This window comes from Pinus tabuliformis, chromosome 7, assembly GCF_031772625.1.
Source record: "Pinus tabuliformis cultivar Carrire ecotype Pingquan chromosome 7, CPIR1, whole genome shotgun sequence".
NCBI lineage: Eukaryota > Viridiplantae > Streptophyta > Pinopsida > Pinales > Pinaceae > Pinus > Pinus tabuliformis.
The window spans coordinates 888,208,183-888,234,491 of NC_142293.1; the positions used below are offsets into that span (position 1 = coordinate 888,208,183).

The following is a 26,309-nucleotide window of genomic DNA, read 5'->3' on the forward strand; positions in this document are numbered from 1 at the left end:
TTGAGTTGGTAATCAAACAAGTGAAAGGGGAATACCAGGCCAAGCATCCAAGAATGAGAGCTTATCGCAATGTTGTCCTTGACATCCTCAAAACTTTTTCAGAATATACTTTGTCTCTTATTCCTAGAACTTAGAATGTTATAGCTGATTCTCTTGCTACTGCAGCTAGTATGGTGAAGATTCCCATTCACTCCAATCAGAAGTATTCAATTCATGTTAAACACTGTCGAGTTTTTCTTGATAATATGAGATTTTGGCAAGTGTTTTGGGATGACAAACAAATCAATAATTTTCTGCAAATGGAAGGTGAATTCCAGAATTCCCGCATTGACGATGCATCTAATATGAATGATCCAAATTTTGAAGCAACTGAGATTGAAATACTACAGCTGAAGGACAATAACATTCCAAGAGGTCTTGTACCTTTGGAAGAGTTGTTTGATCGAGACGATGTTGCCAAAAATCCCACCATGGTCCCCACAAAGAAAGGTGTTGAAGATGTGAACATTGGTGCAACCGACAAGCCTAAGATGGTCAAATTGTCAAATTCCTTATCTCCTGAGATGAAAAGTAAGTACATAGCTTTAATGACAGAATTTTCTGATGTATTTTCTTGGGATTATTCAGATTTGAAGGTCTATGACAAGAATATCATTTAGCACACTATTCCGGTCAAGCCTGATCAAAATCCATTTCGCCAAAAACTGAGGAGGATTAATCCTAAGTTGCTGCCATCAATTGAGAAAGAGGTAAATAGGCTTTATAATTCTGGTATCATAGTTCCTATTTGATTTTCTGAATGGATGTCAAATCTAGTGTTAGTAAGAAACAAGACCGAGGAGATTCGTCTTTGCATTGATTTCAGAAATTTAAACAATGTGTCCTTGAAGGATAATTATCCCCTGCCAAAGATGGATCATATTCTTCAAAGGGTAGTTGGGTCTTCCAGGATGTCATTGCTTGATGGATATTCTAGGTACAATCATATTTTGGTGCATAAAGATGATCAGTTGAAACAACCTTCACAACACCATGGGGTACATTCATGTACGCCAAGATGCCATTTGGATTAAAGAATGCAGAAGCGACTTTTTAGCGGGCTATGGAAATAACTTTAGCCAATGAAAATGATGTATTGTTGGTTATTTATTTATATGATCTCATAGTTTTTTCCAAATTTGACGAAGATCATTTACATCATTTGAGAATTGTTTTTCAAAAATGTAGAAAATTTGGTATTTCACTTAATCCAAAGAAGAGCTTATTTACCATGGAAGAAGATAAGATGTTGGGACATATTATCTCCAAGGATGGCATTCGCATTGACCCTGCAAGAGTTCAAGCCATTCAGCAATTAGATTTCCCAAGGAACAAAAAAGAAATTCATTCTTTTAATGGGAAAATCAATTTTTTGAGAAGATTCATCCCCAACTTCACTGAACTTTTGAAAGAGATGACAGACATGATGAAAAAGGACAACGAAACAAAATGGTCTTTAGATGCTAAGCAATCTTTCCATGCCGTCAAATTTGCATTATCTACTGCTCCTACTCTTATTAGTCCATATTATACTTCAGATTTCACCATATTTTCATTCGCCTCTAAGCATACATTAGCAGTTGTCCTAATGCAAAAGAAAGATCAGAAAAATGAACAGCCTATAGCGTTCTTCAGTCGAACAATAAGGGATGCAACACTAAAATACAACATAATTGAGAAGCAGGCTTTGGCATTGGTGAAAGCTCTCAAAGATTTTTGAGTTTATATTTTGCATTCTCATACCATTGCTTATGTTCCCAAAGCAGTTGTAAAATAAATTCTTATGCAGACAGATCCTGAAGGCAGGCGGGGAAAATGGATCACAGCCATGCTGGAGTATGAGTTGAAGATAAATCCCACAAAGCTCTCAAGGGACGAGGTTTGGCTAAGCTCATGGCTGAATCTAATTTGCATGCACTAGATATAAATTTGATTGGTGCACTTTCTGAAGAAGAAGAAGAAGACTCATACTTACAAGTGTTTGATATGTTCATTTCATCTCCATGGTATTCTGATATTTTTTATGTATGGCAACATTTAAATCCTCCACTGGAAGTAACCAAAGGTAAAACCAGATCTCTAAAGTTGAAGACTCCAAAATATTGTATTCTTGATGGTGTTTTATTCTGGAAAGACCCTGGTGGTGTGTTGCTGAATTGTTTGGTAGAAAATGAAGCAAAATATGTAATGAGATATTTTCACAAAGGAGACTGTGGTGGTCATCATTTCTAGAAGACTACAACGAACAAAATTTTGAGAGTCGGTTTCTATTGGCCCACTCTTTTTTTTGATGTAAATAAAATTGTGATGAGTTGTCATGAATGTCAGATTTTCCAAGGAAAAAGAAAACTTTTGCCATTACCCTTGCAAGCCATTTCAATCATAGCTCCTTTCCAGCAGTAGGGTCTTGGCTTCATTGGCAAGATCCATCCTTCATCATCAACACAAAACAAATCAATTCTAACAGCCACAAACTATTTTACAAAATGGATTGAAGTAATCCCAACCAATCAAGCTACTAATTCTATTATCATTTAGTTTATTGAATCTAATATCTTGTCTAGATTTGGCTTCCCGCAGAAGATAATCATTAATAATGTTGTTGCTTTAATTCAAAGAGGATGGTAGAGTTTTGTGCAAAGTATCATATTGTATTGGGACATTCCACTGCTTACCATCCACAAGGGAATGGTCTGGCAGAATCATCCAACAAATCCTTGATCAACATCATCAAGAAAGTTTTAGAAATCAATAAGAAGAACTGGCACAAAAAGCTCATTAATGATTGATGGGCGAACAGAGTCAGTACTAAGAAATCAATAGGTATGTCTCCTTTTCAGTTGTTGTACGGGGTTTACACAGTTTTTTCTTCATCTCTTGTTGTCCTGGTCATGAAAATTCTATAGGAAATGGACAGCGAAATAAATGATATGCAGTGAATGATAAATCAGATGATCCATTTACAGCAGACAAGGGAGGAAGTTTTTCAAAACACTTCTACACTTCAGGGAAGAATCAAGAATATCTATGATCGCAAGACAAAGGAAGACAATTTCAATTTGGGAGATGTAGTTCTTCTTTGGGATGCGAGAAATGAAGAAAAAGGAAAACATGGCAAGTTTGAAAATTTATGGAAAGGACCGTACATAATTTCATCTTTCAGAGGAAACAATACTTTTCTATTGGAGGAATTGAATGGAGAAGATTATTCAGGAGGAGCGATCAATGGTAGGCTTCTTAAGCACTACCATACTTGAAGAAATTTCTGCAAATTCTCACCATCATTGTATATACCAGTTTACTTTTTATGTTCAAGTGTCAAGTGACTATCATAGGAGTTTGAAGCCTGCAAAGAAGGCCATAAGGCTTCTTTGATTAGTTACTGATTTTAATTTTATTTTTAGAGTCAAGTCAGTTCAGTTTGTCAAAGTCAGTAAGTCAGTCAATTTTTTGTTTGAGTCGAGTCTATGGCATTTTGACTCCATTGCCCAATGAATAAGGCTACCTGGTCTACATGTTCTTGACACCTCCAAGGAGCTGCCATCCCCAGTTGGAGCCAATGTTAGTGTCATTATTTGCATCCTATCACTGCCGATCAAATGTGCTTTTACAAAGATATTTTTAGGGTTTCTAGTCAAACTTTTAGTTTTAAAAAGTTTTTCAATAAATTGATCATCGGTTAGAAGGTCAATCTCTACTATTCCTTTCAGTCTCATGATCAAAAGACACTACTTTGGTTAAGACATATCATCATTAGTAGATTCCCATATTCATTTTTGTTCATAATCCACCAAATAAGTCATCATTAGGTCATCATTAGGTCACCACTAGGTTACTAGGTGTAATTCTGGAAAATTGGTCTTTTTACCATTTAAATTCATGTTAGAAGGAATAGTAGAGATTAGTTTGGTAACTAAGGTTTGAAATTTATGTTTTTTATTTCATTCTCTCAAATGAAATATCATCATAATATCACAAAAATAAAGTGTCAAGCCCAAGTGTAAACTATTTGGTGGGTCCACTATTATTGTACAAAGGGAAAATCGATTTTCTCCACCAATAAAAGCTCGTCACTCACTCTCATTCATTCCTCATTTTCCCATTGCATTTTACAAGACTCTATCTCATTCCACCAAGGTAATTATCTCATGCCAAGAAGGTTTGTTGCATCCAACACTTGATTTCTAAAACTGTGCTACGCAAATGACCCTGTCTCTACTACACATATACCAGGTAGTTGTTGCATCATCTCTCCAAGAGTGTGAACCCTCTGTAGCAGTTTGATCCATCATGGTGACATTGTTCTACTACTGAAACATGTTGGTGATCTATCTCAGGGTTCAAACTTCTTTAGCTTCCCTCATCTATGCTCATTTGTCTCATGTTTACCTCCTAGGGTTTTGAATGCAGTTAGAAGGTTTTCATCCTTCTCTTGCTAAATTTTCTACTAAAATTCATATCTAACTGCTTCCACACCATCATCTATCCTAAATACACACACCCAAACACCTCCCATCAAACCCATTCCCAAAATTCATCAATTCTACCAAAACCCTAGACAAACTGCACCCTTTTTTACTATAGGACTGTGTTTTCTTGTTTTGGAAACCTTCCACTCAACCAAATATTGTAATTCCACTTTCCCTAGTTTCCTAAACTCCCTCACTACCACCCCAAATTTTCTTGGAATTTTCTCATATCCCCCCTCATTTCCCCCAAACTCCCTCACAGCCATTGTCAAAACCCTAGTTGTTATCCTAAGAGCTAAGTGCTGAGATGGAGTCTAAAACCTCAGAGCAGAGGAGGCATAGAGGAGGACATGTCATCAGACATGAACCTACATCAACCCATGAGGTCTTATCATCTCCCTTCATTAGGAAATATTTTGAAGAAGCGGGTTGCCTTACATTTTGTCAGAGGGTTGAAGAATTGAAGTATCATGACCAATAGCAGCTACAGGGATTCTAGACACTGGAGAAATCTGGTTCAAAAGGGAAGACCTTGACCTTCAAAACTGCAAGATGTGCCTAAAAATGCAATACAAGGTAGCTCCAACATATATTTTTCCATTAATACATTTGTTGGATAGGTACACCCCTCTCATGAAAATGATTATGAGGTATTTCACATGTGAAGGTGGGTATTCAAGGAAATGTATGTATCACATGAAACTTATGCATTTCACTGGTGTACATCAAATCAATTTGTCCTATTATTTGTACAAAAGTTTGGTCAAAATGGCAGAAAAGGTACAAAATCAAGGGGAGAATCACTACACTAGTTTGTTTCATCATGGCCTAGTGAAAGTGATAGTTTGTAATCAATTAGCACAACCAAATATGTCTTGGGGCCATTTTACAAGTTCATCTTTTCCTTGCTCTTCTTCAACTAGGTCTAGTGATGAAACAACACTAAGAGGCTCACCAATGCAACAAGAGATTGCTTCTTCAAGCAGATCAACCAAGAGGAAAGACAAGGCAGAAGTGTCTTAGACTTATTCCAGAGGTGATAGGCTTGTGTTTTCTCAAGGGATTGTTGAAGGGGCCAAGCCTACAACAGGTAAAGAAACAGTTTTCTCACAGCATGAGGAGCCCTCTCATCCGGGTACACGTGTCAGCTAAGGAGAAAATACAGGAGGGCAGAGTTAAATATCAAATCATTAGGGATAAAGAGGTTGAAATCAAGAGATTGGAAGGCAAATTGATAGAGTCAAATTCTCTAATAGCATGCCTACAACAAGAGAATATGCAACTAAAGGTGAACTAGATGATTCAAGACAAACAACCAGCTACTTGAAAGAAGATACAAAGAGCAAAGAAGTGGTTGAAATGGAAGTGTCAAAGGGTAAAGGAAATCAAATTGCATCAGGGAGACCAAGGACTAGAGCATCTAAAAGATCCCTTGAGCTACAAAGAGAGGTTTCTCCACCAAAAGAACAGATTATGGTAGATGACCTAATCACTAGAAAAATCAATGAAGATAGGGTTTATTGGCTTGATAAGGTAAATGGACACCTGGAGCAACTCCTCAAGAAGGAAAATAGGAACAACAACTTGCAGAGGCATATGGCTATGCACTACTATACCAGAAACAAAGTATCTCAAGTCAGGATCAAGCATTTGAAGAGCAAACTCAAGGAAAACCTAATTGGTCAAAAGGACAAGCAGAAGCTTGATTTACTTGCTGAGGCCTCACTCATGGCATAACATATCCTATTATACCCTCACTCAACAATTTTGAGGAAATTTGGAGAAAATTTTGTCATTTCCAAAATTTTGGTCATTTTTTACTATTTTAAAAACATAGGAAATTCTATAAGCGTAGCACCTTGGCGCTACGCTTTCATCTCAGAGCTCCAAACGATGAAAACTTTATATCCATGGATATATTTTTCCCTAAGGATCTCAAAAATCCTCTTTTAGAAGTAGGTCAGCAAACTAGTGAAGAGCAAAAGTAAAAAAGGGGTGAAAAAGACACTTTATGCCACTGTTCTGGAACAAGTGCTGCATTTATAAAGTCACCTCGGGAGAATTGATTTTTGAAGGCCTTCCCGTGCTCCATTTCCAAAAATTAAAGTTTAACTAGAAACTAGACAGAAAAATCTAGTTGACAATGCTCTTACTTTTTAAATTTGACTTCCAAAAGACCTCCAAAATCGACCTGAAAGGTGGCGCTACGCTTATAGCCAAATGCGCTACGCTTATACCTGTAGCTGTCTTTTTCACTTCAATTTCGTCAAATTTTGTTTTTATGATGTAATTTGGATATTTCAAAGACTTGACGATGTAATTATTGAGTTAATAGGAATGATAGGTTGTTTTTTGTGTTTAATTAAGTCTCATAAAGGTAGCAAAATTCAAAGTTTAAAAGAGGAGTTTGTGTTTGACCTTCTTGCTCTCTCTTGTTTGTTGAGAGATTCTTGGTAATTGTTCCACCACTTAGGGATTCGACCCCTGAAGGTGGGGAGATGGTTGTTTTGAGTCTATATGTATGGTTTCTCATTCAGTGAGAAGGGTTGGACTTTTGTGGAGAGACTTGCACCTTATGTTTTCTTACAGCTAATTAAGGAGCAGTTGCAACTATTTTTCAGGAATACTTGTTTAGTGAGTCTATGGTGTTAGTTTCCTTTCATATCAGTTTCTAATTGATGAAATCATCTCTATTTACATGCTTTTCCTTCTTCTTATGGTTTTCCTTACAGTCATATAGACAAAATTATTAGATTTTAGCTCTGTTTATGTGGAAAATCGTGCTTGTGTTTCTCTTCTTTTGAGATTAATGAATTCATGCTTTATACATGTTCATTATGTTTTCTTAAACTCTGAGACCTATACTACATTGACTACCATAACACACTGTTATTTATCTCCTCTTTATGCCTGTTACTGCACACTTGATACCTTGACCTAATTGCGTGCTCTCATCCCTAGTCCAAAAACCTAAAAACCCTAAAAAGTCAAACACTCAAACAAAACTTATACATCTAGCCTAAAATCGATTTCTTTCTCAATCATTGACTGAGAAATCCTTAGGGAGATCCATCTTTGGTTCAACAGGGCTAGCTGCTGAACTACAAGTGTTTTGAGGTTACCTCTTTCAATCTCCTCCTCAGCTCGGGACATTGTAGAGGATAACAGGCTTATTGGATGCTGAAAGTTTGGCTGGTATTTTTGACTTGAAGATTGGCCCAGATTTCTAGTGAAACTGGATTTGTAAACCTTGTTGAAGAATAGTTTATCCTAAAGAAAAGTTGTTGAGTTTTATCCCAAGGTTCGGTTTCTGAGGGTAGAAATATTGTCTCTATTGTGCATGTTTATCTTTCTATGATCTTTATTGTTGACATTTTATGTGTATAATTTCTCAATGATATTAGTGGCATGATATAAATTTATTGAAGATCATTAGGTAGTAATTATCAGATCAAAAAAAAAAATTCTATTGTGCATATTCTAAGAAAATTCGACATGGAATTAAAGAGACGCTGAAAGAGTAGCCATTGAAATCAACCTAAGAGACAAGTGTTCAACAACTTGACTTGATTTTAGATCTCTTACCAAATGGTGCCAAGTCTCAAAATGGAATACAAGTTGGACGGTGTTACAAATCTTCAGAAGGATGTTATTCTAGAGTCAGAGTGAGCTGAGGAGAAAATCCTAGTTTCCACTCTTTTAGATTCCATTACAAATAGTGATATTTGGTTGGTGAATAGTTGTGCTTCTAAAAAAATGACAGGTTTTCAAGATTCTCTCACCTATATTACTGAGAGGGAGGACTATACATATTATTAGGAAAACCAACCCAAGCATTGGTGCCCCAGGAGAAGAAGAAGAAGGATATGTCAAAGGTCAAGTGCTTTATTTGCAATAATTTTGGACGCTATGCCTCCTAGATTCCAGAGAAGAAAAGGAAGATAAAGAACCATGCATAAGCACTCAACATTGATGATGATGACATTGATCATCCACCTTAGAAGAAGTCATAGATTAATAGGAAAGGAGTTGTAAATCCTCAGTAGTTTCTTCCTTAATCAAAAGATAAGTACTTCATATTTTTCTCCCTCGATTATTACTATTATTATTATTTCTTTCGGTCAACCTCTTGTCCTTGTATTTTTTGTTTGGTTATGATTTTTCTTCCATGTCCTCCTGAATGAGGTTTGCATGTACATTGTGAAGGCTGCCAAAGAAATAATTCATGCAACAAATGGTGGCATTAGGAAGTACAAATAAAAGTTTATGGAAAGAGGATTCTCCCGGTAATAGGGAGTGGACTATAAGGATATTTTTTCTCTAGGCACCAAATGGTTAGGCTATTGTAAAACCTAATGCCTTGAGCGTAGACTCAACAAGAATGATTGGTTTTCAAGAAGGAAGTTATACATATTATTAATATGTCTAGGAACATGTCACATGACTAGAAGAGTTTCTAGTTCTTACATAGCAGACAATCAGGTAGAATAGAAGGGGAGCTTTTTAAGAGGATGTCATGGGTTAAGATTATTAGGTTGGATGCTCATAGATGTGAGGTCTCTAAGCACAATATGCCTTCTATGAGGGGACCATGCTAGACAATGAGATACACTTTAAGGATGGAGGAAGCAGTAGTGGCAGACGTGGCAGCTAGGATTTCCACTAGAGGATCTACTTAAATGTCAAAGGGAGCACCCAATCAAGGTGACTAGAAAGCAGTTGTGGCGATGGATCCAGTGAAGGAATCTAGCCAAATTAGGGTTGATCCAAGGCATGCAACGAAGCATGTGTTATGGTACCTATGTGGTACATTTGGATATGGTTTGAGATATGTATCAGGTGGTAAAGTGAGGCTACATGGATATATTGATTCATATTGGGCTAGGAGTGCAAAGGACATAAAGAGCACCTAGGGGTGTTTCTTCATCTTGGGAGCACCTAGGGGTGTAATCTTCTCCTACATTTCATTGATACAATTTATTTTTTTCCCTATAATTATGTCTAATTGATGCATATGTATTTCAATGCCTTCTTGAATCATTGTCTAGAGATATTAGTTTATGTTATTTGTATCTTATATTTCTTGTGCTTGTTATAATTGTTTTGCAGGTGCCATTTATGACGTTTAGAGCTGGAGTTAAAGTTCACAAGCAAGGAGAATAGGAGAGCTTGTGTTGGACTCAAGGTAAGTCTTTCCTCCATATTATGATTTCTCTAAGATAAAAAAATAGTATTTTTTTTATGTTGCTTTTAGATCAAACCACTAGATCTAGGGAGTTCACTTCTATCTATAGAAGAGAATTTTCCATCAAACAGTTGGGCCATGTTGATTTGGCTACGGGTGTATGGTCCAAGGGAATATCCTTTCTTGAGAATCTAGACAGACTTAGCTAGGTCATGTGGATTTGACCAAAGGATATTGATATTATAATAACCCCTGGTTGATTTTCCATATAAATAAAATAAGACAAAGGTCATGGGATGCGTCTTCAAAGTTGAATGTTGGGAAAACATTGTAGTGGGAATCACTTGTGATTAATTAATGGCTATGGAAATTGGCAAAGGCATTGACAAAGGCAAAGTGGAAATAATTGCATTTATTTATGAAAATAAAGGAAAATATGAGAAAGGGAAGGTTAAGAGACACAAATTTGCATGCAAGGGAAATTAGAGGGAAAATGAGCGAAAATGAAGGTAAATGAATAAAATGAGAAGATCAATGATAAAAACACATCAGAGAATCATTTACTAGCCTTTTGACAGTTTTGAGTTTAGCTCTCCTTTCATTCACTCTCTCATACACTCTTTCGCACTTAGAGTATTCTTCGAGCATTCTTGTAGCACTCTATCATTCACTTGGATTTGGATAAATAAGGCAAAGGATAGCAGGAATTGCAAGGAAACAGTTGGATCAACAACTACAACTGGATTGATTTAAAGGTAACAGGTTGTATGTGTGATTCTATTGTTGGTTTTGGGTGCATGGTTTATGCATGTGGTTCCTTGGTTATGTGTTTTCATTGGCATGGATATTTTCCTGGATTGACAGTGGTTTCAACCTTGCCATGCCATTTCCTGGATAGCCATGGTGTTGTGGGTTTTCCACTTGTTTTTCTGATTGGTGCTTAGGTTCCCGATGGTTGTGGATTGGAACAAACACTCTACAATCCCTGGAACAACTTGGGTTGACTTACTAGTTCTTGGAGCTATAGGTTGGGACAAACACTCTGGAACCCTTGGTGGGTTGAGCCACTAGTCCCTCGAGTTGCAGTTGGAACAAACGCTTTGGAGCCCTGGAAGGTTGTGGGTTGAGTTACTACTTCCTAGAGCCTTGGACAACTTGGGTAGAGAACGATCTGGTTGATGTTGGTGAATTCTGGAACATAGAGGTGGAATCATTGTGGTTGAGGGTTGAGGTGGTTTGGCCTCTTTAAGCCCCAGTTAATTTTGTATTGGTTTATTCCATGAGATACCACATTCATGCTTGAAATATGGCATGGGGGTGATTAGCTGAAAGAGAGATTTGGTTTAGCCCAATCCATGGTCGGGTGGTACGTGGAATTCTATATCTTGGTTGGATTTTCATATGTTAATAAGAGTTATTTTCCCATTGTGATTTATGAGCACTTGTACTAGTTATGATGTTGACATTAGGTTGATTTGCCATGGTTTCTTTTTTGGTTATATGATGTAATCTATTTATGGATGTTAACATGTTTTGAGAAGTTATTGATTGTTTGATGAATGCATGGACTTGTTAGCACTTGAAATTTCACCTCAGGCTGAAAAGGCAAATCTCAAAAGCTACATCAAACCATTCAGCCTCGTAGCTAGCCCTACGGGGCAGGAGAAGGCTCTCTCCGGCCAATCTCTGTAGATTTTCAATAGGATGAGATGACCAACAAAGTAACACTGATATTAGGCTAGTAAACTGGTTATGAAGGTTGATTTGGGGGTTTTTGGGGCTTTTGGTGGCAAATTGAGGAGCTGCAATTTAGGGTGCGGGGATTTGACACAGTTTCTGCAGGGGGGTCTTTGGGGCGAGGTAGGAACCTGTATTGATGCCTTTAGTTGAAGTGGATGATTAGGAAAGAATGAGGAGGAGCTAAAGAGAGCAAACATTGACTTTGAATTCTCTTTAGATAGCAGAAAACATAGAAATTAAACAAATTTAAAAGCAGAGCATGGCAGGCATGAATTCATACTTTATCAATTCATTTGTTTAATATGCAGAAGTAAAGAAAGGAGATGAAACACATAAACACACTTACAAGTACATTAAGACACACATCATCAACACATGATTCGACAAGAATCCCAAAGATGACTGCAAATCCCTAGTCTTCCTTAGCCAAAAATTGCAGAGATACAAGTGAATAATACAATGATAGCTTCTCCCTCAAGAGTCCAACCATGAAAATGAGCAAGAAATTACATAATATAGATGATCTAACCTCTTTCCCTGCCTCCATGGGTCGAGCTCACTATCCTAGGAGCTGTTTGAACCACTTCTAAACTAAGCACTAGAAAATAGGCAGTCAAAACAACTTGCCTCTATAAACTTGGAAACCAGTTCATACATTCAATTTTTACCCTTTACATGAAAGAATCTTCTAGAAGAGTTAAACAAGAGTAAAAATATCCAAAAAGTGTCACAATTACATCCAAGAGGACCACCATCCACCTAAAAAAGTCAAACTGGAGCAAAACTGCGTTTTCTGGGCTGAACTGGTCAAATCTGGCACAATTTCCTCAACGGGTCGCGCACTTTGGAGCTCTTTTTGGAGGCCTTCACGGTGTCAGAATGAGGTACAGGATAGCTCGTTGGAAAGGTCTCTGAGTCTACTTTCCAACCCAACTGGAATTTTTGGATTTGGAGGTCATTTTCCTAGTCAAAAGTCAATTCTCCCAAGACTGCTTCTGCAACTCAAAAAAGGGGCAGAAAGTCAAATTTGGCCTGTATTTTGACCTTTTGGAGGCCCAAAACTCCATAAAAACTCAAGTCCATCCATAGGCATGTGTAACTTTGCATGAAAAATCTAGAAATGTTGAGTTTTTGCAAAACGGAGCTACGATGACAAAGGGTCTCACCGGGGGTGAGACCCGTTGAGAAGCCAAAACCTGTAAATTTCCCAAAAATACCAAAATTACCCAAAATTCTTAAAAATTCTTGGGATTTGTGCTGTGGTTGATGCTAGTGAGTGCCATGATCCTTGAGGGATGCCTCAGCCAAGATACGGAGTGGGTTGGTCTTCTTCTTCCGCCTAAGAGCCTCGGACAACCTCCTTTGGAACATTTTCATTTTGGCCTTGCAAACATGCATCCTTGCCCAATAGTGATTCTTCATGTTTCTCAGCAGCTTTTTCTCTTGGTTGGCCTTAGCCAACAGCCTCTCCAAGTGGGCATTCTCCTGAATGAGCAGTGACTCTCGGTCAGCAGGCAATGGATCACCGAGCCTCCTACGGTTCAAGACTCGGTCGCTACGAATCCTCCATAGCTCATCAAGTGCCTTCTCCTCGTCTAGCTGTGTGTTCCGCTGCTCCAGGTAGGTGATGTTCCATTGGGCACCCTCAAGTCTCCTCTGTAAAACATCATTTTCAGCCCTAAGATGTTGAATGATCTCCTTCGCCTCTTGGCTAGGAGAACTGGCCTCGAGATCAATCACCGGATCCTCATGAATCATGGGCTCTTTGCCCCTCTGCAGTACCTGTGCTGGTGAAGAAAGCGAGGCCCCTTCCACCTGATGTGGAGATAACACTCGCTGAGCTGAAGATGAAGGCGAGACCCCTTCCACCTGCTGTGGAGATAGTACTCGCCTAGCTGCTGCAAATAAGGCCCTTGGGCCTTTCTGATAAGTGACCAGAGGAGTGGAGCTGACATGTCGGGTCTCAAGAATATCATGCTACTGTGATGGCCTTCCCTCCTCATGAACAACCTCAGGGGGTGAAAGGGATAACCTTGAGAGCAGCAAAACAAAACCCTATCTCTACTTGCATTTTGACATTTTTAAAGCAAATATACATGAACTTCTCATTTCAACTTGATGGCATTAAAACACATTTCCCATGCTCATTTTTCTCTATCAAGCAAAATACTTTGATGATCAGAGGCCTACCTGCAACCTTAAAGAGATTTGGGGTCATTTGGCAGCTTACTGGCAAATTTCTGTGGAGAAATCCCCAACGGGTCGCGCAGGCCTCCCAACGGGTCGCGCACCTCCCAACGGGTCGCGCCCGTAGTAATTTTGCACTGTGGAAAGGTTCTGGACGGGTCGCGCACCGCCCAACAGGTCGCGCACCACCTTCAACGGGTCGCGCACCACTCTGCTACCCGAAATCACTGCGATTTTGCTCCTTTTGCCAATCACTCTCTCAAAACCTCTCTTGCAAGCTTTAGAATGCACAATGAGAGTGAAAGGAGGGAATATGACCTTTTATAAACTTCATTTGAAAAAAATTCATCCATAAACCCACTTTATAAAGTTTATTTTTGACACTTTTTAAAACACTGATTTCTTTGTTTCCTTTACTCTGAATTTGACTTTTTGAGTGCTTTGCCTTGATTCTTTTTGCAGGTAGATCATCTGAAGGACTGTGGCAAGGGGACCAGGGTTATTGCTGCCTTTTTGAAGACTTTTTGGAATTTCATTCTTTTTACAAAAATTTAACATGACCTTGGCTTTAAAAACAGAGTTTTTTAAATCCAAGGTTAGAAATGAACTGTACATGATGAAAATATCAAAGAAACATGTTTACAAACCTCCCTCTGGCTTGCTAGGCACTCAAGGACTTTCAAAGACATGACCTTGCTGAGACAAATGATCAAAACCCTAAACCTAGGACCTTTGACCTTAAGACAAAACAAGACAAGCTTGAAAAGCTCAATGACTGATATGACCTGATCCAGCAAAGCCAAGAGGGGTATAAATAGACCAACTCCTCCATCAGGGTTATGGCATGCCTAACGGGATGCAAACTTTGACACTGATGAGACACCTACTAATGCAAATGCAAAGAGCTTTGATCACTGATGGAGGGCTTTCAGGACCGACACTAACAATGGCTCCAATGGGGATGGTAGCTCCTTGGAGGTACCAAGAACCTCAGACCTCTGGGAGAGCAGACCAGTGCTTTTGTCATTGGGCAATGGAGTCAACTTATTCACATGTGACCAACTTGAACACAATCTTATTTGACTTGGACAATTGACTGAAATTCAAGACTATCTTGGACACTAACTCACTAACTCTATACAGAAAATGAACTGACCTGAAACAACTTGTAAAACTCACACCAAATAATCACCATTTTCAGAATTATAGCCTTCACCACGGGCCCCAAACTGAAGATGGAAATCAGCTTCACACTTGCTGCAGAAAGAAAATGAAATGGTATTTACAATGAGAGTGATTAGAGCAGAAAATGCTCAAGCATGATACCTTTTGAGCAGTCGGCCATTCACCGACCCTCCAAGACATTCATCACCATTCATTTCTTTGAGAAGGAAAGCATTTGGACCACGGTATGCTGCAATTTTGTAAGGACCCTTCCATAAGTTGTCGAATTTTCCATGCTTCCCTTTATCTTCATTGCGGGCATCCCACCGTAACACAACATCATCAATCTGAAACTCATCTGCTTTGGCCTTTTTGTCATAGATTTTCTTTATGCGCTCCTGCAACTTAAGCGAATTCTGGTGAACCTCTTCTCGTGTCTGCTGTAAATGAATCATTTGACTGATCCGTCGTTGCATAGGATCCTCCTCACCACTAGCTTCTTGAAACAACTTGGCTACTGGGACACTAAGTGAAGTAGGAAACACTGCATCTACTCCGTAAACGATTTCAAAAGGTGACATACCAATTGACTTCTTTTGACTTACCCGATCAGCCCATAGTGCATTTATTAACTTCTTATGCCAGCTCTTCTTGTTTATTTCCAGCAATTTCTTTATAATGTTCACTAGAGATTTGTTCGAAGATTCAGCCAGCCCATTTCCTTGCAGATGATAAGCGGTTGAATGCCCCAAGCTGATGTTATATTTATAGCAAAAATCAACCAACTTCTTTGATTTGAATGCAGCTGCATTGTCAGTAATCAACTTTTGTGGACAGCCAAAACGTGACAAGATATTATTTTCAAGAAAAGAAATAATTACCAAATCTGTGGCCTGCCGGGTGGGAATGGCTTCAATCCATTTTGTGAAGTAATCTGTAGCCGTCAAGATCCATCGATGCTGCCTGGAAGATGCTGGGTGGATTTCGCCAATAAAATCCAAGCCCCACTGCTGAAATGGTGCACTGATTTCCACCGGCTTGAGAGGCAATGGCTGTAATTTCTGTTTTCCTTGAAAAATTTGACATTCATGACAGCTCTTTACCTCTTTATATACATCAGAAAATAAAGAAGGCCAATAGAAACCAGCTCTCAAGATCTTATTGGCCGTGGTCTTCCAAAATAAGTGACCCCTACAGTCACCTTTATGGAAATCATCTACTGTTGTTTTGGCTTCCTCTTCGACCAAACAGTTCAGCAAGATGCCACCGGGATCCTTCCAATAAAGTGCAGATTTGATAATGCAAAATTTGGCAGCCTTTAGCTTCAATGTTCTAGCTTTATTTCTAGGCATTCCAGGAGGTGCAGATAAGTTTTGAAGCACATAAACTATATCAGCATACCAAGGAGAAGACACAAAGATATCGGACACCTGTAGAACTGGATTTTCTTCATCTTCATCGGACAAGGCAGCAATCAGATTTATATCAAGGACATGAAGGTTTGCTTCAGCCATCAACTTAGCTAGACCTTGACCCTTAATCAACTTGGTAGGCTTAATTTCAACATCATATTCTAAGAGTGCAGCAATCCACTTACCCCTTCTTCCTTCCGGTTCCGTTTGCACTAAAACATCCTTCACAGCTGCATTAGGAACATATGCTAAAACATGAGAATTCAATATGTAAACTCGGAAATCTTTCAATGCTTTGATCAGGGCCAATGCTTGCTTCTCAATGATATTATAATTCAGCGCTCCGTCCCTTATGATGCGGCTGAAAAAAGCTATGGGCCTCTCAACTCCATCTCTCTTTTGCATTAATACGGCTGCCAATGTATGCTCAGAGGCGAATGAAAACAAAATAAAATCCTGTGTATAATCTGGGCTGATCAAAGTTGGAGTTGAAGATAAGATTACCTTTATCAAATTAAAAGATTTCACCGCCTCTTCGGTCCATTTGACATCGATGTCCTTCTTGAGCATATTGGTTATCTCTCTGAGATGTTCAGCAAGATTGGGAATGAAACGACGCAGAAAATTCAACTTACCATTAAAGGACTGAATTTCTTTCTTGCTACGGGGCTGTTCCAATTGCTGAATTGCTTCCACTCGTGCAGGGTCTATACGAATACCATCTTTAGAAATGATATGGCCCAGCAGCTTGCCTTCACTCATAGCAAAAAGACTCTTCTTCGGATTCAATGAGATGCCATATTTTCTGCATTTTTCAAACACCTTAGTCAAATGAAACAAATGCTCTTCATCTGATTTAGAAAACACGGTCAAATCATCAAGATAAACAACTAAAAAGACATCCTTCTCGTTTGCAAAGGCCATGTCCATTGCTCGCTGAAATGTAGCACCCGCATTCTTCAATCCAAACGGCATCTTGGCATAATGAAATGTACCCCATGGAGTAGTAAATGCTGTCTTGTCACGGTCATCTTCGTGCACCAAAATCTGATTATATCCGGAGTAACCATCAAGCAATGACATCCTAGATGCCCCCACAACCCGCTGCAATATGTGGTCCATCTTGGGCAGCGGATAATTGTCCTTTAATGACACTTTGTTCAGATTTCTAAAGTCTATACACAAGCGAATCTCACCGGTTTTCTTCCTCACGGGCACCAAGTTTGAGATCCAATCTGAAAACCGGATTGGCACTATGATTCCGGACTTATACAACCTGTTGACTTCCTTCTCAATCAATGGCAGCAATTTAGGATTAATTCTTCTCAACTTTTGCCGGAAAGGCTTTTGATTTGGCTTTATAGGAATGGTATGCTGAATAATGCTTGTGTCATAAGTTTTCAAATCTGAATAATCCCATGCAAAAACATTAGAATACAGAGACAATAATCTGATATACTCTTGCTTTACCTTAGGCGGCAATGCCTTTGAAAGTTTCACCATCTTTGGATTTTCAGCTGTCCCAAGATTCACATCTTCAACTCCTTCAGCTGTTGGCCTCAAAGTTGGCTTGCGGGCCACATCATCCTGATCAAACAATTCCTCCAAAGGAATCAATCCTTTTGGAATGTGATTGTCCTTGAGCTGCAATACATCCATCTGATTCACTCCTTCAGCTTCCGTATCTATTGAGATGTCTTCGAACTTACCCTTAACTTGCAGAAAATCTTCAATTTCTTCGTCATCTTGGAAGTCTTGCCAACACCTTTGGTTATCTGGAACTGTAGGACGATGCTTCACGTATATCTCAAACTTATTGCTGGAATTCATGGGTATTTTCAGATTACTTGCTGCCTTAGCCAATGCATCCGCAACACCATTTTGAATCCGGGGCACACATGTCAAAGTATGTTCAGAAAATCTTTTCAAGATATCTAAAACAACATTTCTATAAGCTCTCATGCGAGGATGTTTGGCCTGAAATTCACCTTTCACTTGCTTGATAACTAATTCGGAGTCGCCATATACCGCTATCTTCTTTGCCTTTAACTTCCAAAGGATTTTCAAACTAGCAATAAGAGCTTCATATTCCGCCTCATTATTCGAACAATCAAATGCCAATTTATAAGAACATACCCTTACCTTGCTTGGAACTTGATCTTGGGCTGAGAATGGGCTTCGGATCCACACACCTATACCAGCACCATCGTTGCCCACGGCACCATCAAAATCCATGGTCCAAAGACCCTCTTCATCATCTTCTAAGTGCTGAAAATCTGATTTTGATTCATGTTCTGCTTGCTGCCCATTTATTTCTGCATTTGGCCTTATGACAGCCGACCTTTCTTCACTTTCCTTTCTCAAAACTTCTCAGAATTTTTTTGAAATGTCTGGTATACCTTCTACTTGAACTAACTGACTATCTACCTCATTGAAATTTTCCGCAAACAAAACAAAAGATTCTAAATCTGTTTGTACATAATTTACAGGATGATTAACGGGCTTTTCCTTACTAGTGATCATGTATTTCATCTTTTGTTCCCGATATAACTTCCTCATTTGACCGAAAACTGGAATTGTAGCATATGAAAAATCAAGCTGAATTGTACCTTTGAGTTTGGCTCCCCATGACCTTGACAACAACATGCCAAATCGTGGAGGGATATCCGCCACCACCACATCCATCAAAACATTCTTCGCTAGAATTTGATCTAGACTCACCACTAAGTCTTTAATCAAACCAATACATCTTACCCGGCTGGAATCAAACGAATACAAATCATGATACTTCCTTGTGATGTCAAGTCCCAGCTTCTCCATGATTGTTTTTGGCATCAAATTATGTGAAGCTCCCGAGTCAAACATGGCATTGTGCAACACAAACTCATGCAAACGCAAACTGATATAAAATGGAGGAATATCACTCTCGGGAGACTCACCATTCAAAGTTGGCCCAAAGATTAACTCCGGCTGATCATCTTATACATTCACCATGTCTAGCATTGGATCAACATTCAGCAATTTAGAAATTTGACCTCGGTAAGTGGCATTCTTCATGACCTCCGTTAAAGGAATAGATATCTTCAACTTTGCAATCTCATTCTCTAAACTGAAAACTGGAAACTTCTCACCTTCCTTTGCCGGATTATCTCTTTTCTCATCTTTATCCTTTGGTGCATTTGATGGCTGATCTATCTTAGCTGCCGGTGATGTTTGAGTTGATGATGGACCGACTATATCTTTACCCTTTGAAGAAACCGAATCATTCTTTGTTGCAACATCTTTCTTCTTCTGCACGGGATTTATAGGAATATCCCGGCTTCTCAATTGCCTTTGCTGTCCTTGCTAAGCTGATAATGCATTCAAATACCCTCTTTGATATTCTTCAGATTCTTTTTCAAGTATCATATCATTTGACAAAATATAATGCTCATCTTGGGGAAAGACAGAATTACTCACCAACTCATCTTCTTCAGTGATATATGTAGGCATATCATCAGGGGTGAAGAAATGATTTTCCTCGCCAACATTATCACCCTCATCTTCAGACTCTTGACTAACAAAATTCTGCTGAAAAGGTGGTTTCATTTGCTGCTGAGGTACTGTGTCCTGTGCCTTTGTTTCGCGCTGCTTGATCCTATATTGTTGCTGCTGTTGACCTCTGAAATTAGGATTGCGAATTTGAGGCTCCGGCTTGTCAATAGTCATCTTTTCAAGTGCCCTCTTTATCTGCTCAACCTACTGGAGAACCTGATTTGATGTGGATGCTTCCTCCTTGATTGTAACCCGCTTTTTTGCCTTCATCCTTGCTCTTTTGTCATTCAAATTTGCCTCAACGCTGACAACAATTTTCTGCATCTCTTCCAATGTAGGTGGATCTCTGTCTCTCAATGAATAAGCCATCTCCGGATCAAAACCATCCGGGAACTTAAGAAGTGCTGATTTTCTAGATGGCCTCAAATCATCAGGAATAACATTATAAACTGTATTGAATCTGATTATGTAATCTTGAACAGACTCACCCGGATTACGCTTGAGGTTGTTGTATTTGGCATTGATTTGAAGCGGATCCTTTCTGATTTCCCACCGATCTAAAAACTGATTCTGAAGTGCTTCCAAAGTAGTGATGCTATTGGCTATCAACCCTCTGAACCATTTTCTAACTTCTCCTGCAAATGTTTGCACGAATAACCGCATGGTAACATCTTCTTCATCTAACTCATATAGATCAAAAAATGTGGTCATCTTATCGATATGTTGTTGAGCTGTAATACTTTGTGGAGTGCCATCAAACATGGGAATTTTACTTTGGTAATCAGCTGGCATATCATGAAGATTTGCAGGTAAAACCAATGGGGCAAACCGGGCAGCCATTGCTCTAGGTGGGGGAGTAGGATGTGTATGAAGTGGAGGAGCTGTGATAGCAGGGATTATTATAAGAGGAGGTGTAGTTTGTGGAGTTGGAGGAGTGGGAGGTGTGGGAGACGAAGGAGGAGAACCGGCTGCTGATTCAGGATAGGTGATTATAGGTGAAACTGCCACATAAGGAGGGTAAGACTCTTCGTGAGCCATGATAGTAGATCCAATGTGATCAGAGATACTCTCAACAAAATCAGCAAGGGTAGTAGCTTGAACACTTGACTGAAGATGTCTTAAAATGAAATTTTCAACCAATTTATTATGTCTCTCAAACTCAATAACAGCTGCAAAATCAGGGTCAAGAACTAGAGAATCGAGCGCACTTTCAGACTTAGCTTTAAACAGAGACAACTCAAAGCTTTCGTCAAAATCTAAATCTTCAAGATAATCAAAAATAGCTGGGCATGAATGAGATCTGGAAATGGGTCTAGGATCTGTAGCCAGCTTGTTTTCTCAAAATGACTAGAAAAGAAAAAGCATTCAGCCTGTGAAAACTCTCAACCTATCATCCACGGCTCAGAGTTAACAAATACATGGGGATAAAATGTCAAAGAAGCGTTATGCTCACAAGCTCACAGAGATTGACTGAAGCAGCGTTTATCTACTTGCGCTGATGTAAAACAAGAGCGTTTTCGAAGGCTACCTGGCGTAATTTCAGGCTCCGTCTAAGACTTATGAAATAACACGTCTATGAACAAGAAATTAGATGTTCTCCCCAGTATGGTCGCCAGTATGTTAGCACTTGAAATTTCACCTCAGGCTGAAAAGGCAAATCTCAAAAGCTACATCAAACCATTCAGCCTCATAGCCAGCCCTACGGGGCAGGAGAAGGCTCTCTCCGTCCAATCTCTGTAGATTTTCAATAGGATGAGATGACCAACAAAGTAACACTGACATTAGGCTAGTAAACTGGTTATGAAGGTTGATTTGGGGGTTTTGGGGGTTTTTGGTGGCAAATTGAGGAGCTGCAATTTAGGGTGCGGGGATTTGACACAGTTTCTGCAGGGGGGTCTTTGGGGCGAGGTAGGAACCTGTATTGATGCCTTTAGTTGAAGTGGATGATTAGGAAAGAATGAGGAGGAGCTAAAGAGAGCAAACATTGACTTTGAATTCTCTTTAGACAGCAGAAAACATAGAAATTAAACAAATTTAAAAGCAGAGCATGGCAGGCATGAATTCATACTTTATCACTTCATTTGTTTAATATGAAGAAGTAAAGAAAGGAGATGAAACACATAAACACACTTACAAGTACATTAAGACACACATCATCAACACATGATTCCACAAGAATCCCAAAGATGACTGCAAAACCCTGGTCTTCCTTAGCCAAAAATTGCAGAGATACAAGTGAATAATACAATGATAGCTTCTCCCTCAAGAGTCCAACCATGAAAATGAGCAAGAAATTACATAATATAGATGATCTAACCTCTTTCCCTGCCTCCATGGGTCGAGCTCACTATCCTAGGAGCTGTTTGAACCACTTCTAAACTAAGCACTAGAAAATAGGCAGTCAAAACAACTTGCCTCTATAAACTTGGAAACCAGTTCATACATTCAATTTTTACCCTTTACATGAAAGAATCTTCTAGAAGAGTTAAACAAGAGTAAAAATATCCAAAAAGTGTCACAATTACATCCAAGAGGACCACCATCCACCTCAAAAAGTCAAACTGGAGCCAAACTGCGTTTTCTGGGCTGAACTGGTCAAATCTGGCACAATTTCCTCAACGGGTCGCGCACATTTCCTCAACGGGTCACGCACTTTGGAGCTCTGTTTGGAGCCTTCCCGGAGTCAGAATGAGGTGCAGGATAGCTCGTTGGAAAGGTCTCTGAGTCTAATTTCCAACCCAACTGGAATTTTTGGATTTAGAGGTCATTTTCCCAGTCAAAAGTCAATTCTCCCAAGACTGCTTCTGCAACTCAAAAAAGGGGCAGAAAGTCAAATTTTGCCTGTATTTTGACCTTTTGGAGGCCCAAAACTCCATAAAAACTCAATTCCATCCATAGGCATGTGTAACTTTGCATGAAAAATCTAGAAATGTTGAGTTTTTGCAAAATGGAGCTACGATGACAAAGGGTCTCACCGGGGGTGAGACCCGTTGAGAAGCCAAAACCTGTAAATTTCCCAAAAATACCAAAATTACCCAAAATTCTTTAAAAATTTTGGGATTTGTGCTGTGGTTGATGCTAGTGAGTGCCATGATCCTTGAGGGATGCCTCAGCCAAGATACGGAGTGGGTTGGTCTTCTTCTTCCGCCTAAGAGCCTCGGACAACCTCCTTTGGAACATTTTCATTTTGGCCTTGCAAACATGCATCCTTGCCCAATAGTGATTCTTCATGTTTCTCAGCAGCTTTTTCTCTTGGTTGGCCTTAGCCAACAGCCTCTCCAAGTGGGCATTCTCCTGAATGAGCAGTGACTCTCGGTCAGCAGGCAATGGATCACCGGGCCTCCTACGGTTCAAGACTCGGTCGCTACGAATCCTCCATAGCTCATCAAGTGCCTTCTCCTCGTCTAGTTGTGTGTTCCGCTGCTCCAGGTAGGTGATGGTCCATTGGGCACCCTCAAGTCTCCTCTGTAAAACATCATTTTTAGCCCTAAGATGCTGAATGATCTCCTTCGCCTCTTGGCTAGGAGAACTGGCCTCGAGATCAATCACCGGATCCTCATGAATCATGGGCTCTTTGCCCCTCTGCAGTACCTGTGCTGGTGAAGAAAGCAAGGCCCCTTCCACCTGATGTGGAGATAACACTCACTGAGCTGAAGATGAAGGCGAGACCCCTTCCACCTGTTGTGGAGATAGTACTCGCCTAGCTGCTGCAAATAAGGCCCTTGGGCCTTTCTGATAAGTGACCAGAGGAGTGGAGCTGACATGTCGGGTCTCAAGAATATCATGCTACTGTGATGGCCTTCCCTCCTCATGAACAACCTCAGGGGGTGAAAGGGATAACCTTGAGAGCAGCAAAACAAAACCCTATCTCTACTTGCATTTTGACATTTTTAAAGCAAATATACATGAACTTCTCATTTCAACTTGATGGCATTAAAACACATTTCCCATGCTCATTTTTCTCTATCAAGCAAAATACTTTGATGATCAGAGGCCTACCTGCAACCTTAAAGAGATTTGGGGTCATTTGGCAGCTTACTGGCAAATTTTTGTGGAGAAATCCCCAACGGGTCGCGCAGGCCTCCCAACGGGTCACGCACCTCCCAACGGGTCGCGCCCGTAGTAATTTTGCACTGTGGAAAGGTTCTGGACGGGTCGCGCACCGCCCAACAGGTCGCGCACCACCTTCAATGGGTCGCGCACCGCCCAACAGGTCGCGCACCACTCTGCTACCCGAAATCACTGCGATTTTTCTCCTTTTGCCAATCACTCTCTCAAAACCTCTCTTGCAAGCTTTAGAATGCACAATGAGAGTGAAAGGAGGGAATATGACCTTTTATAAACTTCATTTGAAAAAATTTCATCCATAAACCCACTTTATAAAGTTTATTTTTGACACTTTTTAAAACATTGATTTCTTGGTTTCCTTTACTTTGAATTTGAATTTTTGAGTGCTTTGCCTTGATTCTTTTTGCAGGTAGATCATCTGAAGGACTGTGGCAAGGGGACCAGGGTTATTGCTGCCTTTTTGAAGACTTTTTGGAATTTCATTCTTTTTACAAAAATTTAACATGACCTTAGCTTTAAAAACAGAGTTTTTTAAATCCAAGGTTAGAAATGAACTGTACATGATGAAAATATCAAAGAAACATGTTTACAAACCTCCCTCTGGCTTGCTGGGCACTCAAGGACTTTCAAAGACATGACCTTGCTGAGACAAATGATCAAAACCCTAAACCTAGGACCTTTGACCTTAAGACAAAACAAGACAAGCTTGAAAAGCTCAATGACTGATATGACCTGATCCAGCAAAGCCAAGAGGGGTATAAATAGACCAGCTCCTCCATCAGGGTTATGGCATGCCTAACGGGATGCAAACTTTGACACTGATGAGACACCTACTAATGCAAATGCAAAGAGCTTTGATCACTGATGGAGGGCTTTCAGGACTGACACTAACAGGACTAACAAGTGTTATTGCAACTATCTAGAGAGGGCTTAGAACCTTCTTGGTGATTCTTAGATGAAGACTATTAGTTTATGATCAGATATGCATTCATGACTTGTATCTTACATGTTTTCCACATGGTTGACAAAATGTCTATTATGGATTAGGCATGTCTAGGTCAATTTCTTGCTTCAAGTTTGAATGTTTTCCATTATCGTCATGTTAATTACAATTATGCAAAGTTACACTGTAATATCCCCAATTTTGTGAGCATGATAATTTTGCCCAATTTTGGTAATATTAATTAAAAGGGGCAACTAGTATTTTGGATAAAGGTGGCAAGTATTATTTTATTGCAGATTAGCGAAAAATTATTATTTTATTAAAATGGTGGAAAATGTAACTAAGTGGAAAATGGCCCCCACCAATAAAATAATATTAAAAAGATTCTAGAAGGATGAAGAGAAAATATAAAAGGAGCAACTCATTTTGTGCATCATCTTTTGACTATTACACTTAACACTTCATCTTCTCTTCGAGTTGTTTAGTGCAAGGGTAGAGTGTTGTTTAGCACAAGAATTCTAGGTTGAATTCCACCCCATCTTTGGAGGGCTCTGAGTGCCTCCCTAGATGAGATTTCAGGGAGTCCATTGTTGGGCTTTCACAGAGCTTCATTGACAACAATATTCCCAACTCTCTGTATTTCCTGAGTGTAGAGGCCATTCGAGTTATTCATTGTGGTCCGGCATATAGCGAGTTGGAGTCTAGGTTATTTGTAGGCAGATTTTCCTAGTTGGAGCCAGGAATTTTGTGGTTATTTGCAAGGATGGAGAACAACAAATAGGTGGTACGAAATTCTCTTCATTTGGAAGTTCGTAGGGGTTTCTCTCTTAGCCTATGCAAGGGAAGAAGGGAGAATAATTGTGGAGAGATAAGGGCAGCAGATTGGAGGAATAGCTCAAGGGAGAATTTAGCCAGTGGTAGATTTGGGCATAATTCTGTAATATAAAAGTGTGGGCATTTTCTGCCCAGATTGGGAGATTTGCACTTGGTTGGGGTCAGCGGGGGTTGGTGGATTTAGCCCAAACCCTTTCTAGGTTTTCATGGGTTTGGTGAGAGGATTTTGGGGTTAATTTCATAGATTTCTCTGAGCAATATTTCTGGCAGAAATTAGTGTCCTAGTCAGCAGTCAGCAACAAAAATTATTGGAGAAGGGCGCAGTTCACTCTGGGACCATTTCCACCACTTGGGTTCGTGAGATTTTTCTTGTTTATTCTAGCTTCCTTGCGAGGAGGATTCACTTAATTTCCTAAATTTTTCCGAGCAGTTTAGAGGGTTGAAACACCAATTCCAATCCAACCAACAGTAGTAGAATTTATTGGGCCAACATAAAGACTTGGGGAGAGCAGTTTCCAGCACTTAGGCAACTCCATTTTCAACTAGGACTTGACTAGCTTGTTATATCAAGCCCAAGTTCCTCTTCTTCATTTATATGTACCTTGTTTTCTCAGTTAATAAAATGGCTCAGCTCCTAGTACAATTTTTGGTTCAATTTGTCATTATGTTGGTGTGTTAGTTTTATGGTTACATATTTATGCTTTATTTGTTGTTATCACTTAATATTTCCCACT

At 39.5% G+C, this 26,309-nt stretch overlaps 1 pseudogene; it reads left to right on the forward strand.

The window, feature by feature from the left end:
* The first annotated feature begins 1,270 nt into the window (after positions 1-1,270).
* LOC149250451 (putative UDP-N-acetylglucosamine--peptide N-acetylglucosaminyltransferase SPINDLY) overlaps positions 1,271-26,309 on the forward strand; it is a 28,364-nt pseudogene continuing 3,325 nt past the window's right edge.